This window comes from Mustela nigripes, chromosome 9 (assembly GCF_022355385.1).
Source record: "Mustela nigripes isolate SB6536 chromosome 9, MUSNIG.SB6536, whole genome shotgun sequence".
Taxonomy (NCBI): Eukaryota; Metazoa; Chordata; class Mammalia; order Carnivora; family Mustelidae; genus Mustela; species Mustela nigripes.
The window spans coordinates 54,206,792-54,222,875 of NC_081565.1; the positions used below are offsets into that span (position 1 = coordinate 54,206,792).

Here is a 16,084-nt window from a genome sequence, read left to right on the forward strand (position 1 = left end):
AAAATTGAAATCCACCTAAGTGCCTTACAACAGAGAACTGAGTAAGTAAAATGTGATATATGTATACAATCAAATAAAATACAACTGTGATAATGAGTGATCTAGATCTGGCTTTATCCACAGTGCTAAACCCCACAAATATATTGCTGAGCAATACAAGCAAGTTGCGAAAGTATACACATATGATACCATTTATGAGCAGTTAAGAAACATGTAACCCAATACTCTGCACTTCAGTTTATGGATATGCATTTATTTAGCACAATTTCTAAGCAATGCATAGGAATGGTGAACACCAAATCTGGGAGAGAGGTCAGCAGAAAAAAGGAGTATTAGAAAAAGATAGCTAATATAATCCAAGTCTTAGGATTATATTAGCTATGCTTTGTTTCTTATGCTAGATGGTAGGTACATAGGTACCACAATTCTTTATGCCTTTACGAGTGATGTACTTCTAGTAAGAATCATAATAATAATACAATATTAATAGTCACTTAGCACTGACTCTGGGCCAGCCAATATGCTAAAGATTTAGTGTCTATCAGATTATTGCTTCCTCACAAAAACCCTCTCAGATGGACACTGTTATTAGCCTAATTTTACAAAGAAGCCGACCAGTCAAAGCCCAAGGAAGCTCGGTGACAAGTCTGAGATCACATCTAGTAAGTCAGGAGCAGAGCTGAGAGTTGAGGCCAAGCAGCCGTCTGTGTGGTTGTCTCCTAACTACTAGTAGACATACATACAAAAAGGGTTTTCTTGTGAGGTAATGTCTTGTCTTGTCTTTTTTTTTTTTTTTTTTTTAATGTAATGAGTTACCTGGTGAAATAATGAGGTCCTCCGCCTTGCAAATGTAAACAGAGGACTAAGTGTAAAGTTGCTTGGGCAACATTACAGTGCGGTTTGTGGGAGGTTGGGCTTTGTAAACCGAACTTTCCTTCCAGCACAAAGTCTCTGACTTTGTAATGTCAGGAAGTTTCTTTGGAGGAAAACACACGAGCTCTACTTTAGGCATGTGGAGTTGGAGGTAAAAATGTGGCTAGCAAATAGAGATGATGGAATTCAGTTTGTGTTACAGCTAGGAATTTGTTAGCCTAATAGTCCTAATACAGAGATGGATGGGATTATCCAAGAAATATGGAGAAAGGAAAAAATGAAAGGCCCACACCTGGAACAGGAGACTATTTCTCTCTCTCTCTCTCTCCACATGCACACGGACACCTCACATACCGCACGCACACTCACTTGCACACATGCATTTTGTTTTTGAAGTTCATATAAACAGTTCTAGTTCTCCTTTTCATATGTGGGGACACGATTCTCAAATATGTGTCAGGAAATGAAGACATTACTCTTTTGAAGTAGGTGCTGAACACAGTCGCTTTTCAATCCAGCATACCTATCCACCCCCTCCATTCCATCTGAATTAAAATCCGAAGAATTTTTTTGAAGACGTACACACATATACACATGCACCCATGCACGTACACACATCTTGACCACTTTTCCTTTTTGTTTTTACGACTTTTCCTTATAATTATATCTGTACTCTTAATGAAGTAACTAGATCCCAATAGCAAATACTCCGTTTCAGCGTCTATACTTGTCAATTAAGAGAAACTATAGTCCACACACAAACACACACACACGTGTGTGTGTATGTCTCTCTCTCTATATATTTATATTTACATTTATATTTATATGTACATATACTTTTGGATTTTTTTTTTTGCCTAATAAAACATTTTTGTTCAAAAAAAAAAAAAGAGAGAAACTATAGTCAACACCATAATAATTTTTAGAACTAAGGGCCCCTTGAACATTTTATAAAAGCATGCTCTTTTTACTAAACTTTAAGACAATTTCATTTTACATGGTGAAACTCATTTTAAGGAAATAGAGCAGTGTGCTTTTAGAACGCTCACTTTTATATATTCACAGATTAGCCCACTAGATACAAAGAAGAATTTTTTGTTTTTTCTTGAGCTCAAGCAGGTCAGATCAGCCCATGTGCAAATGGATTATTTCTCAATGAATGGATTGCAACAATTGTCTTAAAGGATGAATTTCATCGTATGTGAGAGAAAGTTTTATTTTCATCCAATCCTGGTGGGATTTTGTTTTAGTTCCTCTTTAGTAAGGAAGTAGCTGTTCTGTCTTCTCTGGGGTATTGCAGAAGTGAGGTGATTGAAAATGGGAGCAGATAGAGAAAGAAAGGGAGAGGCAGAAGGGAAGCTAGTATTTATTGACTCTACTAGGTACTTTTCACCATACAAAGCTATATGTATTTGATACTCACAATGATTTTTTCCTATTATTATGACCCCATTTTTTAGATTGTACAACTGAGTCAGAGACGTTAAGTAAATTTCCTCAAAGTCTTAGAGGACACAGACTCAGGTAACGTCTTGGCTTCCAAGTCCACACTCTTGTTTATATCACTATGTACAAATAAAGATTATTCGAAAGCATTTATCCTGCAGAAGTATCATCTGTGCTTCCACACCTTACTTAGTATCTGCAGTCAAATCAGAACTGTTCTCCAGCTATCAGAACATATTTTAATACTTGCTTCATACCTGATCGGAAAGGAGGACTGTTTGCCCTCAGTTTCTACCAGTTCTTTTTGCATACGTTTCTTTTGGTAATGCTTAACATAATACTTGGAGTCGCTGTACTTTACATTTCCAAAATGTAAATTTATTTTATTCCTTGGTAAATAAGGATCCTCATTTGGTTTTACGTAAGTCGTTTTCTGTTTGTGCCAAATATCTTCCATTCTTTTCGACTTTCCCTGATTATTGGTTTGTAAACATTTTATGAAAAGTTTTATTTTTAGTGGTAAGCTTCTTTAAATGAGGACCCAAAATCAATTGGAGACTGGGTCTTATTTCCTGCTGTACCTCTTTACCTCCAGCAGCACCTAGCACGGACTAGATAATCAATAAATTATCACTCCATTCTGCCACCCCTCAGCACACTTCCATTCTTGGTTTTTCCACTGGCAACCAGTAATGAGAAAAGACACACATGAAATAATACGAGTTTGATAACACACAAAAGATATAATCAATTTTGTTAGCTAGCATCTGTTGTGTTGACCTTCCTATGTATATTATTATATTTAATTTCTGCAACATTTCTGTGAAGTTGGTATTGTTATTACGATCATTTATAATGGTCACTTAACAACTGAAAAAAACATGGCTTGAGAGAGCAGCAAGAATTTTCCTTTTTTTTTTTTATTTTTTATTAATAGGCTCCATGCCTGGTGTGGAGCCTAATGTGAGACTTGAATTCAAGACCCTGAGATCAAGACGTGAGCAGAGATCAAGACCTGAGCTGAAGTCAGCCACTTAACCAACTGAGACACCCGGTTGCCCCAGCATGAATTTTTGATTCGAATGCTTCCTTTTAAGGAAATTAGGTAACTGGTATGTTAATGAAGCCATAGGTAGTGAACAGGAGTGTGGGGAAGGAAACAACAGAAAAGCAAAAGAAGAGCCAGATAAACCCCCATTAGAATAAATACTAGAACCCTAGTTCTTTTAGCATCTTCTGTTCTCTAGTCTAATTTGGTGGAAGGTTGAGAAGGGCAGAAATTCAGGTTGGGATGGGCCTGGAGGTAATCACAAACTTTCATTGCTGTATTCATTAACCTGGTTAACAACCAATCTCTCCTCATCACAATAATGGCACCATTGCTGCACTCTTGCCTTGGCAGCCCCTCTCGTCTCGGTGGTTGATGCCACTCACTTGATGTCTTTGGTTCCAAGCAGTAATAATGCCTTCTGCCAGGTGGCTGCTCGTAGCACTGCCAGCTTTCGGCCTGTCCTTTTAAATGTTGCCTCACCCACTTGATGTTCATTCAATAAAGAAAATAAATGTTGGGCATGCTACCATTAGAACTATCTCTGGTTACTGTGTCTGGTAGAGGCGTATAACTCCTGCACTAAATGGGGCAAGACTGCTTCACAGCAAAATTACAAATATCTGCTCTGGGATGGATATTCCATCAGTCTTGTATGTCAGTTGGGATTGGGGTTGATTCACTATTTCTCCTGTTTTCCAGGAGTACGGGAGGTCTGTTAACTTAGGGTGCAAGAGCTATGCCTTCTCCCCACATGTCATGTCTCAGACATGGTGCTGTGTGCTGTGTTTCTCCCTTTACTCCTCAAAATCATTTCAGCCAGGAGACTTGTAGTCCATGAAAAAACTGACATGCCCTGCTCACTAGGAATACTAAAGTTGAGTCAAATGCAGTGGTAGGTAGAGAAAAAGGAGGTTTTGCCCACCTCCTCCTTTTCCTTGCTCTCTGGCCAGCCCATGCTTGAGAACTAGCTCTGGTCCAGACAGCACCTAACACTAGAGCAAAGGAGAGATGGGTGGGAAAGACCTGAGGCATCCACAAGGTCTGCAGAAGTGAATGCAAAAGACAGGGTGTCTGGGTGGCTCAGTCTGTTAAACATCTGCCTTGGGCTTGGGTCATGATTTCAGGGTCCTGGGGTCGAGCCTCAAGTAAGTCTCCCTACTCAGTGGGGACCCTGCTTCACCCTCTCCCCCTGCCCTGCCCCATACATGCACATGTGTGAGTGCTCTCTCTCTATCTCAAATAAATAAATCTTAAAAAAAAAATGAGTGCAAAAGAATGGGCAAACAGTTACAAAAGGGACATCAAACAAAGAAAAGAAGGACCTGCTCTTTGTGGTTTGACTTTTTCCCTTAGCACAGAGTATTTGCATGCAGAATCATAGTCAAATCACACATTCCCACCAAGACTTTAAATTGGAGCAATTCCATGGCTCTTCCAATGTCATGGTGCCTTGGATAGAACATCAGCCACCCTAAATGCTAACTAGCCCAATGGCTAGTTTCCAGCAAAGCCTACCCAGTGTCTGTAAACGGCAAATCAAATGTCAAGGGTCTCAAAGAATTTAAAGTGAAAGAGATTAGCCTTACTCATCTGGGGTGTAACTGTCAATGTAGAGATAAAAACTACTGTTGAATTACCAACTTGCTTAATATTGCTTATGAAAAATACGATTTAGAGCAAGATTGGAAGAAATTCAAATAGCTAGCTACACACAACATACACTCGCTATAAATGAAGTATTGCCATTTACTCTTGCTGAATCTACTCCCCAAGGTAGTTTCACTTTTCACACCTAGAGAGACCCCAGCAGGATCACCTTCCTCGCGTAAGGATTGTCTGATGTTCACAGGGCAGTGCTTCAAGCCCAAGGCAGCAGAGCTATTTCAGCCTGTTCTCTGTGCTTAGGGTCCAAGAAGCCTTTAATTAACTACTTACTCTAATTACTCTAAATAGAAACTTATCTGTTCCTGTGTCCTCTAGACCAAAGGACTCAAAGTCCTCGTATCACAGACGTCCAGAGAACCTTCTCTTTAAGACCGTGTGACTTCTGTGGCTAGAACAGAAAAACAAGGAAAGCAAAAAAAGCCACGAGTCTGGCTCAGGCCTCAGCCCATCATCAGTGCTCCATTTATGCTGAAATAATTTGTTCAACAATCAAAACCAGACTCTGCTCTTTATGATTCGAATTAGGTCAACTTTCTTTTTTTTCTCTCTCTCTTTCTTTAAAGGGTCAAAAACCCTTTTAAAAGCCAATTTGAACCGGGCAAGGGAAGGTTTTTAAAACAATTGCAGTGACTTCTTCAGACTGGTGGATGCTACATCGCATGTAAGAAAATTACAAAAAGTTCTGAGAGAGCTGGAAGAAAGTGGAGAGGAGTGTGGTAAAACAAATAAATACATACATACATAAACCAATAAACCAAAGAAGACAACTGTCATCTGCCTGGGGCAGTTCTGTGTCCTCTGCCTCCTGGATGTCGTTTCTATGCACAGGACAGCGGAGCAGTGTCCTGCCTTTGGGGACAAGCTGGTAGGAAATAATATGTCCTTGTATTCAGAAATATGAAAAATATATAAAATTAGATATATTTTGTGGAGTATTTGGAGTATGATTTAAAACATGTAAGCATCAAGAAGTCTAAAACGTGAATAAGATTAACCTCTTATTAATCTTGTAAGACATGTAAAATGTACTACTAATTATAATATGTGTCTCATGAGGTGCCTGGGTGGCTCAGTCAGTTAAGTGTTTTGCCTTCGGCTCTGGTCATTCTCCCAGGGTCCTGGAATCGAGTCCCGCATTGGGCTCCCTGTTCCGTGGGGAGCCTGCTTCTCTCTCTGCCTACTGCTTCCCTGGCTTGTGCTCTCTCTCTTCTCTCTTTCTCTGACAAATAAATAAAATAAAATAAAATAAATAATAATATAAATTCACCCATTTGCTGTAAACTGAACTGATGAGAAGAAACAGTGATGGGTTAGCAAAAGTACGTTTCAAAATCATCAATCCAGGCAGGGCTTATGAAGTGAAATTCTAGGTGATGGGCCTTAGGTTATCAGTCTTTTTTGATTTTGTACCTTTTTAACACCATCCAAAAATATGAATCTGCTGTTGAAATTCTATGAAAGGGAGAGAGAAGAGAAATAGCCCTTCTCTTGCCATCTCCTACCCAAAGCACTCACAACCTGCACAAAATAGATCAGGACTACACCACGCACCTTGTCGAGTGTGCCCCCTCTTTGGTTTACATTTTGCTTCTAATCCCTTTGCAGAGGATGAATATTTAGCAAGAGCGTGTTGTTTTTATAGTTCTTTTTCCACTCTGTCTCTGACTTTACACAAACGATACCAAAATGAAGATGAGAATAGGAAAAGTCAAGCGTGTATTCAATTTGGAACAACAAGGTTTGGCTTTTTAAAAAATGCTCTTTTATGTGTTTGGGATGATGTTGGTAAGCTACAGGAAGAATTTTGCCTGTTGAGGAGAAACAAGGAAAATAGATGAAAATTAATTATTCATGCAGTCGTATTTATCATCTACCTTGTGCAGACTTTTAGAAAAACTGGAGTAATGGAGCCATAGTCTTTTATACATGAAAGTGTGCCTACGTTTTCTAGTTCTTGGGTTTTTAATTTCATGTCACCCTCGGTTAATTATTATAATTTGTATGGCAGATAGGCTCATTAAATCATCTTTCTCGATGTAATGCCGATTCTTTTTTAAAAGCTAAATAAATCTCCAAACTCCCACATTCCTCTCTAAAGCAATAAAAAGAAAGGTGGCTCTTTCCGTAGGACAAACATGTCTGAACACTTCTCCAGTGATGATCTGCCTGTGTCCTCCGCTGGGGAGAAAGCATTCTGGTCCCCCATTTGTTGGGAAAGACCATCAGCTTTTTTCATATCATGGCACACTCCAAATCCTGGCTGCTCTTCACACCAACACACAATTTGTCCGCACTGATTTTGATCACATATGATAATACCAGTACTGCATTTTTACTCTGCGAGCTCCTTTGACCGTACACTTTAAAGATCTATACCTTAACTTCTAATAACTAAGCCCTGTTATTTTCAGTGATGTTGTGGTTGTTAAAACTTTTAAACTATCTCTTGTCACTGATGTTGCTTTCCCAGAGATAAAGACGCCAAGCCAACGTTTTGCCTGTAAAGCTTCCACTTAAAAATAAGTCTGGGGGTGCCTGGATGGCTTGGTTAAGGGCCTAACTCTTGATTTCAGCTCCTGTCATGGTCTCAGGGTTGTGGGATTGAGTTCCCCCACCCAGCTCTGCCCTGGACATGGAACCTGCTTAAGATTCTTTTTCTCCCTCCCCTTCTGCCCCTTCCCTCTTTCTCTCTCTCTCTCCCCCACCTCCATCCCCCAAATAAATAAATAAATAACAGGTCTGAAGAAATTTTAAATAACTCTTCCTTTCTCTGTTCAAGTTAACAGGTGATTTGTTATCGCTAAAAAGGCTTCCTCCAAAGAATATCAGTAAAAAAAAAATGAAATATATTGGCTGTGGTATTGATTGATAAATAGGTAAGCTACAATTACATTTAAAAAAAAGGAAAACAAGGAGGGTTTGTAGGTGTGGAAGGGGATACCGTATAAGCAAACAGAAAACCTGCTCAGAATGTGGGAGAATACAAACAGGATGTATAAATCGCAAAGCAACACCAGAGTTTTCTGCTAGCCAAGAGACATAGAATTCAAATTCTCTTTTCATCTGGTAAGACACCAAAAGGACATAAATAATGGTATTCAGAATTATTATTTAATGCAAGAGAGAGCCGACGTCCAAGTCAGAAGGTTAGGTAACTCTTTGCTAAATGTAAACAACTGCCTTAGGCTGGCTTGCGCACAAATACAGAACATTTTTATTTCAGTTCCACGATTATAAACTGAAATTCTCTTGAACACTCCCCTCAGGATGTTCCTCCAATTCCTAGTTACTTTTAACAGGATAAATGTATGTTCTAAAATAGGGTAATGGATAAAAAGAAATAATAGTGAAATATCTAAAAATCACAGACTGTACTCGATTATCTCTTTAGCTTCTACACACTTTTCTGTATTATCAATTTCCTGGCTTCGTCATTGTCAGAATCACAAATCATCCTTCAAGATTTCAATTCATTTAATTTCAGGCATGTCAGAAAGTAGAAATATTGTGCAAAAATAAAATATAATTGAAAGCATTTTTCAATGTAATACTGTATGAGCACGCTGGGTCCCTGTTTCCTCATCTTTAAAAGGAGCAGGGAAAGAATATAACCTAATGTCCTTTTCAGGTGAGAAATTCTGTAATGCATGCTTTTACATGTCTGTACTCAACATGAGAGAAAATATGAAGGTAGTCACACGTAGCTACTTTCAGAAACGACTTTAAAATGGAGTCCCAGGAAGTTGAGTATGGACGATAACCAAACCTTCAAGTCCTCTGCCAAAGCTTGTGGACTAGGTGAGAATTTAGTGGTAACAATTAGTTCTTCTGACCATGGAATAATAATGACAGTGCAAGACCGCAAGGGGTTGATATCTATTAACTCTCTCCTATGAACCAGGCACCATGGGGGAATCAGATTGTACAAAGGTGAGCTCATAGCGCAGTGAAGGAGATAAAGGAGTGAACACAGACCTCAGTGCGGTTCTATCAACACTGTGACAAACACTGTGATAGAGATAAGTGCAGAATGCAATGGAGTAATATGGAAGGAAACCTGCCAGCTGAGAAGGATCCATGGAGGAGAATGCATACTGACAGAATCTCAATGTAGGTGACACTAGGTGAAAAGTAGTTTACACTCTAAAGGTAAAACTCTACATTTATTGGAGAAAATTGCACCTTCTCAATCTTTGAAGTCGTCTCCGATCCCTCTGGCCCTTTAGTTTTCCATATGAATTTCAATGTCAGTATCAGTGTCCTATGAAAACACTCTCAGAATAAGGAAACTGAATTTATCTTGAACATGATGTCTTTCTATTCATAAAAACAGTGTATCTATTATTTAATTTTGTTTTAGATCCTCCCGCAACATTTTAAATTTTCCATACAGAAGGACTTGTACATATTTTACTCATTACTCTTCTGAGTGGAATATTTAACTACATTAGAAATGATATATTTTAGGGGCACCTGGTAGCTCAGTGGGTTGGGCCTCTCCCCTTGGCTCAGGTCATGATCTCAGGGTCCTGGGATCGAGCCTCCCATCGGGCTCTTTGCTCGGCAGGGAGCCTGCTGCCCTCTCTCTCTCTGCCTGCCTCTCTGCCTACTTGGGATCTCTCTCTCATTCTATCAAATAAATAAGTAAAATCTTTAAAGAAAAGAAATGATATATTTTAAATGATTAATGTTCTATTAAATCTTATTTATCTTTTATATTAATCCTATATCCAGGAACTATGAAGAATTTCTTATTAGGTCTAATAGTTTTTTAGTAGACTTGGATTTTCTATGAAAATAATCCTATGACCTTTAGATAGTGATGCTTTGGCTTATTATTCCCTTTTAATTTGTGAATATTTACTTGTTTTGATTTTTCTTTCCCTGATTTGTCCAAGACTTTTGAAACAATGTTGAATACAAATAATTATGCTGGGCATAACTGTCTAACTTACTTAAAAGAAAATGCCACAATTTTTTAAAAGTTTATTTATTTATTTGAGAGAGCGAGAACATGAGCAGGGCGAGGGGCAGAGGAACAAGCAGATTCCCCGCAGACAGGAAGTCCCATGCGGGACTCAGTCGGAGGATCCTGAGATCACGACCTGAGCTGAAAGCAGCCGTCTAAACTACTGAGCCACCCAGGTGCCCTCACAAAATTTTTTTTTCGTCAAGAATGATATCTGCAGTAATTTTATTTTTGCTACATTATGAATGGGTGTCAAATTTTGACCAGACTATTTCCTTCCTTATTTTTTTATTATAAAGTATGCCTATGTACACAAATATGTAGTTTTTAAAAGAATAATTAAACAAACACCCTTGTCAATACTACCCAGGTTAAAGAATAGAACAATGACAGTATTTTTAAAGCCCCAGAATCTTCCTCTTCAATCGTATTATCTTCACAACCCAAAAGAAAAGCACTAGCATGGCATTTGTGGTAATTATTGACTTGATTTTCTTGATGTATGTATCATATATATGTATCCTAAACAATAGAGTGTTGAATTCTTTTTTCTTTTATTTTAATATTTTATTTATTTATTTGAGAGAGAGAGAGCTTGAGAGGGGAGAAGGTCAGAGGGAGAAGCAGACTCCTCATGGAGCTGGAAGCCCAATGTGAGACTTGATCATGAGACTCCAGGATCATGACCTGAGCCGAAGGCAGTCACTTAACCAACTGAGCCATCCAGGTGCCCTAGAGTGTTGAATTCTGCTTGTTGCAAAGCTTCATACAAATAGAATCACACAAACAGTACTCTTGGTAATTTTTTTTTCTCAGTATTACAATTTTGAGATTCAGGCATGTTGCTATGCAAGGCTATCATTATTCACTTTCACTTTTGTAGGATATTCTGTTGTATGTATTATAATTTATTTAAACATTCTACTGTTGATGGACACTCAAGTTGTTTCTAGTTTTCTGCTGTTACAAATAATGTTTCTGTATGCTCGCTTCAGCAGCACATTTACTACAATTGGAATGATAGATCAGCATGACCCCTGCTCAAGGATGACATGCATGTTCGAGAAGTGTTCCATATTTTTAGGATGAATACTTACCATTTACATTGATATGGATGGACAGCAGGGTATTATGCTGAGGAAAATAAGCCAATCAGAGAAAGACAGTTATCATGTGATTTCACTCGTATGTGGAGTATAAGAAACAGTGCAGAAGATCATAGAGGAAGGGAGGGAAAACTGGATGGGAAGTCATCAGACAGGGAGAAAAAACATGAGAGATTCTTAATGCTCAGAAACAAAGTGAGGGTTGCAGGAGGGGAAGTGGGAGGGGGGGTGGGGTAACTGGGTGATGGGCATTAAGGAGGGCACATGATGGGATGAGCACTGGGTGTTAGTTACATGCAACTGGTAAATTATTGAACACTACATCTGAAACTAAATATATACTCTATGTTGTTTAACTGAATTTAAATACTAAAATAATAATAATAATAAACAAAATAATAATACTTTTACGAATCTTGTGTTCTGATGCTCATTTGCAAGAATTCTTGCAGGTGTGAGTAGGACTAGATTGTTCAGTCTGAATTTTACTAAATAGGCCACACTGTTTTCAAGTGACTGTGCCAATGCTCAGCAATAAAGCACGAGCACTCAACACGGAGCCACATCTTCACCAAAGATTAGCCACGGCAATGGTTCACAGTTCTGCCCTACTAGTGGATATGTAAAGATGATACATTGTGGTTTTCATTTACTCTTCCCTGAGGTTGAGCAACTTTTCCCATGTTTATTGGATATTCATATTTTCTGTGAAATGCATATATAAGTGGTTTGCCCATTATTTTCCTGAGAGCTGGTATTTATATAAGTGTTCAGGACATGAGTATTTTGTTAGTTATATGTGCTGTGATACCTTATCCAAGTTTGTGTTTTTTATTTTAAGTATCCTTCCATTTTCATTCGGGAAAGAGTTCTTAATCTTGGTGTCATCAAAATTATCTATCCTTTTCTTTGATTTTTGCAGTTTTCCGACTTGCTTTAGAAAAATTTCCCAACCTCAAATTTGTAATGATATTCAGCATAATAGCAGATTTCATATTTTGTATTTGCTCAAAATTTTTAATCAACCTGCTGTCAATTTTATATCTGGTATGAAGAGGGGCCTGAATTCATTTTTAGATATAATAGCCAACTGTCCTAACTTTTTTATGAAATGTCCATCTTTTCCCCAATAATCTACAATGCCCTCTGTCATATTAACAGTCTGTTTATGTTTGAGTCTATTTCTGGGAATTTCTATCTCCTCTGTTTCATTCATTTATTTGTCTCTGCCTGTGTGAGTAATATAGTTTATTAATTACTGTACCCTTGTAATAATTTTGATGAATGGGAAGGCAAGTCCCTAACATTTTCTACTTCTTCAGTTGTCTAGACAATTTTTGACCTTTTAATTTCATATAAACATTTTAGAAGCAATTTATTATGTTTCAAAAAATTAAAGATCTTGGGGCGCTTGGGTGGCTCAGTCAGTTAAACATCTGCTTTCAGCTCAGGTCATGGTCCCAGGGTTCTGAAATCGAGCCCCACACTGGGCTCTCTGTTCGTGGAAAGCCGGCTTCTCCCTCTCCTCCCCATTCCTGCTCTCTCTCTCTCTCACTATCTCTCTCTCCCAAATAAATAAAATCTTTTTAAAAAGGCAAAAACAAAAAATGAAAGATCAATAAAAGGAAAATATTATTGGTATTTTACTAGCCATAAAACTAATGTGGAAAAAGGTGACAATTTTTGCAGGATGAATTTTTTAATTCATTAATCAGTTATAGGTCTCTATTTTACATCATATTTATGTCACTCTACATGATTTCAAGACTTACTATAAAATTACAGAAATCAAAACAGTGCCGTATTGAAAAAAGGTAGATAAAAAGATCAATAGAATCCAAAATTAGCTATGGACAACTGATTTTGTCCAAATGGGCAAATGTAATTCAGCAGAGAAAGTGAAGTCTTCAAAAAAAAAAAAAAAAAAAAAAAAAAAAGACATGCTGAAACCATTGGAATACTCTTATACAAAATATATATATATCTATAAACATTGGTCCATACCTCATATCTATGCAAAAATATTAACTAAAAATAAATGATAGGTGTTTGTCTAATACTTAAAGCTGTAAAATGTCTCAAAAAACAAGGAAATAATTCTTGCTATTTGGAGCTGATAATAATTTCTTAAACACAGAAACAAAAGCATGGTCTATAAGAAATGAATATATTTGATTAATATATTAAGAGACGGAAAAGCTAAACCTCAGGCTGGAAAGAAATATTATAAATCACATATCTGATTAAGGACTTATATCTAGACTATATAAAGAACCCCAACACTCAATAACAAGGAAAAGAAAACCTTAAGAAACAAGCAAAACATTTGAACAGATATTTGACCAAAATGGAAAATGAGCACATGAAAAGATTAGGGAAGTTAGTCATTAGGAAAATGAAAATTAGAGCCACAGTGAGATACCACTACACACCTACTTGAATGGATAAAATGTTTTAAAATACTTACCCTAACAATTGCTGACATGGATGCAGAGCAACTGGAACTTTCACACATTACTGGTGGGAATGCAACATGGCCCAGACACTTTAGGAAACAATTTGGCAGTTTCTTATAAAGTTAAAAATACATTTATCATACAACCCTGCAATCCCACTCTTAGCTATTTACTCAAGTGAACTGAAACCTTATGTTCACACAAAAACTTATATGTGAATGTTTATAGTGACTTTATTTGTAATTGCACAAAACTGGAAGCCATCCAAGTGTTTGAACTAGGGACTGGTTAAACAAATTCTGGTACATCTATATAACAAAATACTACCAGAATAAAAAGAAATGAATAAGTAATACACAACAGTGTGGACAGATCTTAAACGCTTTATGTTAAGTGAAAGAAGTCAGTCTCAAAGTCTATATCCTATATTCCATTTATATGACATTGTGGAAAAAGCAAGATTATATGGACATAAAACAGATCAGTGATTTCCACAAGCTACTGGAAAAGAGTCGATTGTAAAGGGCTAAGGCCAATGGCATATTTAGGGAGGGAAGTGGGTGATGGAACTCTTTGCTATCTTGATTATGGTGGTGATTAGAAATTATATGTATTTGTTGAAACCCACAGACTAGTACCATAAAAAATTGTGAATTTTAATGTATGTGTTTTATAGCTTAATAAAATAATAAAAAGTATCCTCTTTCATCTGATTTTAATATAATTAAAATATTAGTTTGCTAGTATGTCTTTTTCTATCCATCTTTCTGTGACCTTATATTTAGAAGAGCACTTACTTTAAATAGGACATAATTTTTTTTCTATTTTAAAGAGTCTTGCTTTCTTCTTTTTTTCCTTTAAGATTTGGTTTATTTTTATTTGAGAGAGAGAGAAAATACAAACATAAACAGGGGGAGGGCAGAGGGACTAGTAGACTCCCTGGTGGACGGGGAGTCCACTATGGGGCCTGATCCCAGGACCCTGAGATCATGACTCAAGCAGAAGGTAGACACTTAACTGACTGAGCCACACAGGTGCCCCTTACAATCTTCACCTTTTAATTTAGCTCCTTCATACTTAATAACATTACCGATCTAGTTTGGTTTGAATTTACCTTTTCATTCATTGTTTTGCATTTGGCCTATGCATTTATTTTTTTTTTATTTCTTCCTTTTTGTATTCCTTTGGAATAATTATCTTTTCCTTTTCTCCATTTTCTATTTTTACTCCTCTGTTCTTCATTTTCAAGGCTGCATCTCCTGATTCTTTGTGGATAATTAGCCCTTGTTACTTGACTATTAGGCCTTTATCCATGTTTACTATCCCAGGTTTCAAGATATTAACAATTCTGACTTCAAATTCTTCTTAGGTTCTGGAAACTGGAAATTTTGTCTTGTTTTTTTGTTTTGTTTTGTTTTGTTTTGTTTTTTTTTTAAAGCCAAGTGTTTATTAAATATGCTTTTAGTTATATTTTAGCCAGCATTTGTATGTGTTTGGAGTGAGAGGGTGCTTGTGAGCTCAGTTTTCCATTATGTAAAATCCAGAAGTGAAAAGGGCTTTAAAACTAAGAATTGGAGGGGCGCCTGGGTGGCTCAGTGGGTTAAGCCGCTGCCTTCGGCTCAGGTCATGATCTCAGGGTCCTGGGATCGAGCCCCACATCGGGTTCTCTGCTCAGCAGGGAGCCTGCCTCCCCCTCTCTCTCTGCCTGCCTCTCTGCCTACTTGTGATCTATCGAATAAATAAAATCTTTAAAAAAAAAAAAAAAAAAAAAACAAACTAAGAATTGGAGAGTATGAAGTAGTTCTTTGTGGCCAGAACCTGAAGTTCTTAGTGAAGGCAGAAGGGTGGGAAATTACCAGTTGGGCAACACTCAGATCATGAAGAGCCTCACATATTGTGCTCAGGATTACAGATATTGTTGCAAAAGTGATACAAAGAGAGAGAGTTTAAACAGGAGGATGGCATGACCTGAATTGTATTTTAGGTAGATTATGTTGGCTGCTCTGGGTGATTGAAGCTAATTATCATTGATTTTTGCATGAAACCTCATCCTTTGTTACTTCCCTTTAGGAAATTCTGATTGGGGGCACCTGGGGGGCTCAGTCGGTTAAGCAAGGACTCTTGATTTCAGTTTAGGTCATGACCTCAGGGTCTTTAGTTCAAGCCCTGCATTGGGCTCTGCACTGGGTATGGAGCCTACTTAAGATTCTCTACTTCTCCCTATACCCCTTCCCCTGCCTCCTCTCTAAAAAAAGAAAGAAAGAAAGAAAGAGAGAGAGAGAGAGAGAGAAAGAAAGAAAGAAAAAGAAAGAAAGAAAGGAAGGAAGGAAGGAAGGAAGAAAGAAAGAAAGAAAGAAAGAAAGAAAGAAAGAAAGAAAGAAAAGAAAAGATAAAGGGAAAAAAAAGAAGAAAGAAATTCTGATTCATGGCAGAAATCTCCAAAGATCTTTACATGTTCCTCAGATGTTCTCTGTTGACTGATTTAATTACAATGAACATGTGCCACTTATACCATCAG

General features: G+C 37.5%; 1 long non-coding RNA gene and 1 pseudogene across 2 annotated transcripts in view; one reads left to right on the forward strand and one right to left on the reverse strand.

Annotated features, from left to right (window-relative positions):
• The window catches only part of LOC132025131 (uncharacterized), a 50,095-nt gene that overhangs the window by 18,768 nt on the left and 15,243 nt on the right, over window positions 1-16,084 (reverse strand). The window contains exon 3 of one of the 2 annotated variants that reach the window (XR_009406427.1): window positions 13,578-13,655. The exons of the other annotated variant lie outside the window; for it this stretch is intronic. This is a non-coding gene — a long non-coding RNA (uncharacterized LOC132025131). The remainder of the gene's footprint in view (window positions 1-13,577; window positions 13,656-16,084) is intronic. 2 annotated transcript variants of the gene reach the window in all.
• Window positions 10,987-11,086, forward strand: LOC132025231 (U6 spliceosomal RNA; annotated as a pseudogene).